Genomic DNA, 7,554 nt, shown 5'->3' with positions numbered 1-7,554 from the left:
TTTTCATTTCTCATATTTAAACTGCTCCTTTAATTTTCTAGCTTTATCAATCTCCAAAATGTGTTGAAAAACAGTGATAATAGCAGAAATCCATCTCTTGCTACTGATAAAATTTAAAACAGCTGCTGAATATAATATAGTTGTTGGGTTTAGATAGAGGACTTTTTAAAATCTTGTTTAGGCAATGCTATGAACTGAATTGTGTCCTCCCAAACTACATTATGTTGAAGCTCTAATGCCTATGTGATTGTATTGAAAAAAGATTTCTTAAGGAAATGATTAAGGTTAAATGAGGTCATAAGGATTGAGCCTTGTCTGATAGAGCTGCTATCCTTATAAGAAGAAGAGATACCAGAAGAGGAACTGTTGTAAGAAGAGGAAAAAATACCAGCTTTTTCTGTCTCCTCTATGTGAAGACACAGTAAGAAGGTGGCCATCTGCCAGCCAGAAAGAGCGCCTTCACCAGAATCTGACCATGCTAGCCTCCTGATCTCAGACATCCAGCTTCCAGGATTGTGAGAAAATAAACGTCTGTGGTTTAAGTCACCAAATCTATGGTATTTTTTTATGGCAGCTTGAGCTGACTGATACAGGCAGTTTCCCTTTCCAGGCTGCCCCAGCTGAGAATTTACTGGTAAATGCAGTAATATAAAAACATAAATTATGTTTAATTTATGTTATGACATTGTTTTCTAGCCTAGCAGTTCTTAACTGAGGTGATTTTGTCCGTTAGGGACAGTTAGCAATGTCTAGAGACATTTTTGGTTGTCACAACTGAATGGCAGTAGTCGGGGGAGCCTATTGAGAGTGGGGAAGGTGTATGCATCTAGTGGATAAAGGCCAGGGATGCTGCTAAATATCCTACAATGGATAAACACTCCTCACAACAAAGTGTCAGGCCCAAAATGTCAATAGTGCCCAGATTGAGAAACTCTGGCTAGTCAAGCCCCTGAAAACCCGCTTTTACTAGAGGAAGGAAAAGGGAAGAGATTGTTACTAAACTACCTGGGAAATGTCCCCAGCCCCTGGGCTAAGGAGCTGTGCATGGCCAAGCTGGGAAAGAGTAAAGCACTGGTTCTCAGAGCATTGGCATTGGGTGAGTATAGCCAGCTCTGCTGGCTCTTGAAGTAAAAGTCAAGAGTAGATTTTGGCATTGGACTGCATTCAAATTGTACATGTAAGGTACAACACAGCCTGGACGGTTAGAGAGCCCCATTTTTTGTAGCAGCAGATCAACTTGCTCACATCACCTCCTCGTATGGCTTTCAAGATCCACCAGGGAGTTTTCTTTTATTCCTAATTTACTTAAGTTTTTTTTTTTTTTTTTTTTGAATGGCCAGTGAATTTTATCAAATACATCTATGGCAATCATTAACAAAATGATATTTTTCCCTATAATGTTTGGTATGTTGGATTATCTTGGTAGATACCTTCTTTTCAAATAGTACGAAGATTGTTTTTGTTACCTTTGACAGTTTTTAAAATTAAGGCTATTCTAACTTTATTCAGAAGGTTTTCATGTTTCTCTATAGACCAGAATTAGTACACGAAAAATAATTACATATTCACTAATGATTATAAAGAATTCATCTCTAACACCATCTGTGCCTGGTGTTTTTTGAAAAATGATCAATCTTTAACTCTTGTGATTTGTTCTACAATTATCTTCTTGAATCCATTTTGGTCATTTCTGTTTTTTAATAGCTTTTTGATTGGTCTTGTCTCTTCTGATTTATAATCTAGTGGTCAGAGAAATCTTTTAAAACTTAAGTTAAATCATGCCACTGCTCTGCTTAAAACTGAATAAATGAAATTTGACCTGTTTACTATTCTTATAAAGCCCCTAATGTTGTGTCTTGCCCATTACACCCTTGCTTGTACCACCCCTTCCTTTACCATTTCATTGTAGACACATTGATATACTGCCCATTCCTCAAATATAGGACCCTCTTTCCCCAGGGTCCTTTCTATTTGCTTTCCCTTTTTCCTGAAAAATTCTCCACCACCACCCCACAATATATTTCACATTGGTTGTTCATTTTCTTGCTTCAGAACTCTCAGTTTTCAAATTTGCCACCTCAGAGGCATTCTCTGCCCATCCTATCTAAATAGGTTTGTCCCCACCCCAACACCCATCCTGTTACCTAAACTAGGCAAAGATGTTTTCTCTTCTGGCAGTCACAAAGGTGGAGTGTACTTGTTAGCAACCACGGAAGTGTGGCTTTTCCTCAAGGGGAAACTCAGAAAAATACTGGATTGTTCACTAAGAAAATTATCTACCCCTTTCACTTCACTTTGGTCAAAGCACCTAGTTTCAGAGTCCAGTGGTTATAACAGAATTCTAAATTAATTTTCTAAAGATAATTTATGCCACTAAGAACTTCTCAATTCCTTTTGATTCTCTGAAGACAAACATTTATATGCAACTGCATACAAATGCCAGGAATATTTTAGAATTGTAGCCATATAGAAATTAGCATGGATACAAGAACACTAATGTTAAGAAAAGGAGGAAGGGAGAAATTATATTTTTCATCAAGGTATCACCTATTGTTTTTTAATTTAGTCTCTCCAAATGGCTTGCTGAGAAATACTATTTGGCAAGATATTTTTCAATCTGGCTTATGTTGCCTTTGTAATTTTACTATGCCCAGCATTTTAACATTTTTGAACATATTCCCAAAGATCTTTAATGATAGATGCATCTTTCAAAAACTCAGTCAATAAAGTACACATGTATCAACAATGGACCACCAAAGGAACGCTGAAAATTGGATTAAGAAAATTCACAGAATGAACAATGAAGAAATAAACCTAGGCATCATTACTATGTGGGTAACGACAATCCCTTTGAAAAGATTTTACCAATTTTAATATGAAAGCACTATTAAATGCAGCAAATGTGTGTGTCTTTCTTCCCACTATTTAATATTTTCAAAAACAGAACCCATCCTGAGTGTCAGTTACAAAAGACAATGTCAAGATCGAATAAGTAAGTGAATACAAGGTAGCCCAGTTCAGGAATGATGTTTATGGACATGCATTATTATTATGGATAGCATTTGTTAGCATCTACCAACTAAACACTAACGATTTAAGGTTTTCTGTTTGTGAGTGGTCAAGACTTTAACTCTAGATTCCTTTTACTGTAGCCTCAGATCTGGTAATCCTTTTGCTTTTAAAATAATGAAATTAGCTTCTCAGTGAACTTCAAAAGAGGAAGAGCTATTCTGCAGCAGATGCTCTCCTGCTAACTCAGAATCATTCATGGGAATTGTCAATTTGTTCTTCCAAAAATATCAAGTCAGATGAGAAGAAAGCAAATGTTTTTGCTATCAAGATATAGACATTTGGTCAGAGCAATAAAATAGGCTCAAATGCCAAAAAATAATAAAGAAAATGTGGAATGAGTAACTTCCAAAGTTATGGAAATAATTTGACTGTGTCTTACTACATGATAAAAATTGACAGGATTCCTAAGTACCCACAGATGGAGGTACTATACTAACAACTCGTTAGAGCAGAGTCATGATTAGAGTCCTTATTATAATCATGGTGTAGCCAGGAATTTTGTCTGTTTCAAAACAATTATATATGTATGTAAAATGTGTATACATGTGCAATTAATTTTCTGATGATGAAGATTAGTTTGCTTTAAGCCAATGCAGAGTCTCTTATAGCAAATGTTACATATCTAAAGAAGGGCTGAATAGGGCTTTAGGTGTAATCCATGAATAAAACTGCTTCTAATTTGTTCATAGTCAACTAGCCTACAGGTAAAGGGATAAAACCCACATTTTAAGTTCAATTAACATAATATATCAAATGGACATTCACAATTTTATTCTACCACAAATACCAATCCTCATTTTCTTTGGCTAAAAATGTGAATTAGTAAAATTTCAGAATATATGAATAAAAACCACACAAAATACAGATTTAATTTTCCTTTAGATGCAACTTAATCAACTAGAAAAGCATTATGATAAAATGGCTTAGATAGGATTGAAGACGCCAGAAAGAAAAAATAAAAAAGTAGTATTTCTGTAGTCTAACAAAGTATGGTAAAATGGTGTGGACTTTTTGATCTGGCAAACTAAGGTTTCCTTACCTGTGTGACACTGAGTAAACTTCTTAATCAATCTAAGATTCAATTCCCTACTTTGTAAAAGTAGAATAATGAAACCTCATAGGGATGTGGTGAGAGTTAAATGAAGTAATGAATACAGAATACTAGTGCAGTGTGGGAACATAGCAGACATTCAGTAAATGACATATACTATTGTGTGCCTTCTGCATGCCAGGTTTTTATGTTATCTCATTTTAAACCTTAGAAATTTGGTTCCCTTACTTTGCTGTATATTGGAATCACCTAAAGAGACAAAAGTCGTTCATGTCTAGTTCTTATGCCCAGACTCTGAATTGTGACCTGAACTTTGGGGTTTTTAAATAGCTCTCCAGGTGATTCTAATATGCAGCAAAGTTCAGGAACCACTACCTTACAGCAATGCAGTGAGTTATGTATTAGCATACCCATTCCAGAGTTAAAAACCTTGGAGATGGATTTACTTAAGATCATATGGTTAATGACAGAGATGGGAAGAATGGTCTTGATGTATCATTTGACAATAATAGTAGGTCACAAAACTTTTTTTAAGTTATAAAATATCATGAAGAATTCAATGCTAATTTTTATTTTAAAAGTTAATTATATGTATAAAAGACTTTAAATATGTTTACCAAATATATTTATCAAGTAAATATATACCCCCCACACACATATATATATTAAGTTTTGTTTTAGTTTCTGCACTGTGATGATGTTTCTAAATGTTCTGCAAGAAAAAGTTACTTTTTTAATAACAGAAAAGAGCATATGTGTTATTTCTTTTAAAAATCAGAAAGCTGGATATAAAAAGGTTTATAAGTTCAAGAATGAACATCCTTAATTTAAGGGACCTGGAGAACATTCAGATGACAATATCCAAAAGGCAAAAGGATACATGATTCTGAAGCCTGGAATAGAGGTATGGGCTGGATATGTAAGCTTCTTTTTGGAAGCACCTGTTAGATTTAAAATTACTACAGGCCTTCTGTAAATTGTAAGGTATCAAAGAGTTCTAAGACTTTCTTACTGATTTGGTATTAAAACTTGTATCCTTTTCTTTTAATTTCTTCCGCCAGCATCTTAGTGTAGTCATAATTAGTTCATGACTAGAACATTTCTAGAGCCTTTTAATTAATCTCCTTTATTCTAGTCTATCTATATTTCAATCTATTCTGTATACCTCTTCAGTAATACTTATAACGCTCCACTAAACCTTCTGCTTAAAAAAACAATGGCTTCTCATTATCTACTAAATGAAAGTTCAAATTTCTCAGGCAATCATTTAAGACTTTTCATGATCTGGCCGCTTCCTGTTTGTCTACCTTTTTCACCTGAGCCTCTGGTCAAACATGATTATTTGCTCAAATACACTATTTATTTGTCTGCTTCAGTCCCTTTATACACATGCCTCTCCATGTGCTTTAAATATCCCCCTGTATCTGCACCTTTTCAAATTCTGCCCATTCTCTGAAGCTCAGCCCAAATGCTAGGTTCTTCATAAAAGCCTCCCTTATGATGTTCACTGGAAGTCATCACAGCTCCGGGCAAATTTCTCACTCACGTGTGGCACTCACATGAAATTTATTAACTACCTGGAATGTGGCTTACCATTTACAAGTCATGTAACTATAGAAACTCATTTAATTATCACTAAAAAAATTACTGCATAGGTAGATAAATGCATTTTTTTAATGGAGAGAATGTGTGGTCTGAGATCATACAGTTAGTAAGTGGAATACTCCAGATGTAATTCCATTCTTTTCAAGAATGGGATAGAAATCCTAAGAAGTTGATCTTTTGTATTCTTTAAAATTGTGGTAAAATACACATAACATAAAATTTAACATCTTTACCATTTTAAGTGTACAGTACAGTGGCATTAATACACTCACATTGTTGTGCAACCATCACCACCATTCATTTTCAGAACTTCTTTCATCTTGCAAAATTGAAAGTCTGCACCTATTAAACAATAATTCCCTATTCCCACCTTCCTCTAGCTACTGACAACCACCATTCTACCTTCTGTTTCTATGAATTTGACTACTCTAGTTATCTCATACAGGTGGAATCACACAATATTTATCCTTTCATGACTGGCTTATTTCACTTAGCATAGTATCTTCAAGGTTTATCCATGTTGTAGCGTGTGTCCAAATTTCTTCCCTTTTTGCGGCTGGGTAGAATATGTATATATACCAAATTTTGTTTATCCTTTCATCTGTCAATGGACCCTTGGGCTGCTCTCACATTTTAGCTACTGTAAATAATGCTGTTATAGCTTCCTGGCCTGGGCTCCGTGCTGCTCTGTTTGCCAATCGTCCAGTCCCGCCTACCAGTGCGGGGCGCTCCCCACCCCTCTCCCGGCTCCCCCGGTGTCCGCCATGGCCAAAGCCTACAACCACCTCTTCAAGTTACTGCTGATCGGGGACTCGGGAGTGGGCAAGACTTGTCTGATCATTCGCTTTGCAGAAGACAACTTCAACAACACTTACATCTCCACTATTGTAATTGATTTCAAGATCCGCACTGTGGATATAGAGGGGAAGAAGATCAAACTACAAGTCTGGGACACGGCTGACCAAGAGTGATTCAAGACAATAAGTACTGCCTACTACCGTGGAGCCATGGGTATTATCCTAGTATACGACATCATGGATGAGAAATCTTTCGAGAATATTCAGAACTGGATGAAAAGCATCAAGGAGAATGGCTCAGCTGGGGTGGAACACCTCTTGCTAGGGAACAAATGTGACATGGAGGCCAAGAGGAAGGTGCAGAAGGAGCAGGCCGATAAGTTGGCTCCAGAGCAAGGAATCCGATTTTTCGAAACTAGTGCTAAATCCAGTATGAATGTGGATGAGGCTTTTAGCTCCCTGGCCCAGGACATCTTGCTCAAGTCAGGAGGCCGGAGATCAGGAAACGGCAACAAGCCTCCCAGTACTGACCTGAAAACTTGCAACAAGAAGAACACCAGCAAGTGCTCCCTGGGCTGAGGACCCTTTCTCGCCCCCCCCACCCTGGAAGCTGAACCTGAGGGAGACAGGGCAGAGGGAGTGAGCAGGGGAGAAATAGCAGAGGGGCTTGGAGGGACACATAGGTAGATGGTAAAGAGAATGAGGAATAAAAGGAGAAGAGAAAAGGAAAAAGCAGAAAGGAAAAGAAGGAAGAGAGAGGAAGGGAGAAGGGAGAGGAATGGATTGAGGAAGTGAAAGAAGGTAAGGAGGTAGGAAGAGGGAGGAGGAAAGGAAGGGGAGATGGCCTCAAGCTTCAGACCTTACCTGGGTTTTCAGGGCAAACATAAATGTAAATACACTGATTTATTCTGTTACTAGATCAGGTTTTAGGGTCCTGCAAAGGGCTAGCTCGGCACTACACTAGCGGATTTGCTCCTGTTCTGTCATTTTTCATGGTTTTCCTTGGTTTTAAAGGCCACCATTTGCACA

At 37.1% G+C, this 7,554-nt stretch overlaps 1 pseudogene across 1 annotated transcript; it reads left to right on the top strand.

The window, feature by feature from the left end:
• The first annotated feature begins 6,369 nt into the window (after positions 1 to 6,369).
• LOC101012445 lies at positions 6,370 to 7,554 on the top strand (annotated as a pseudogene). Its single transcript, XR_162663.5, has one exon. The product of XR_162663.5 is annotated as a ras-related protein Rab-13 pseudogene (transcript).

Source organism: Papio anubis, chromosome 13 (assembly GCF_008728515.1).
Source record: "Papio anubis isolate 15944 chromosome 13, Panubis1.0, whole genome shotgun sequence".
NCBI lineage: Eukaryota > Metazoa > Chordata > Mammalia > Primates > Cercopithecidae > Papio > Papio anubis.
Note: the sequence above shows the minus strand (reverse complement) of the source record. Positions and strands in the feature narration are given on the sequence as shown.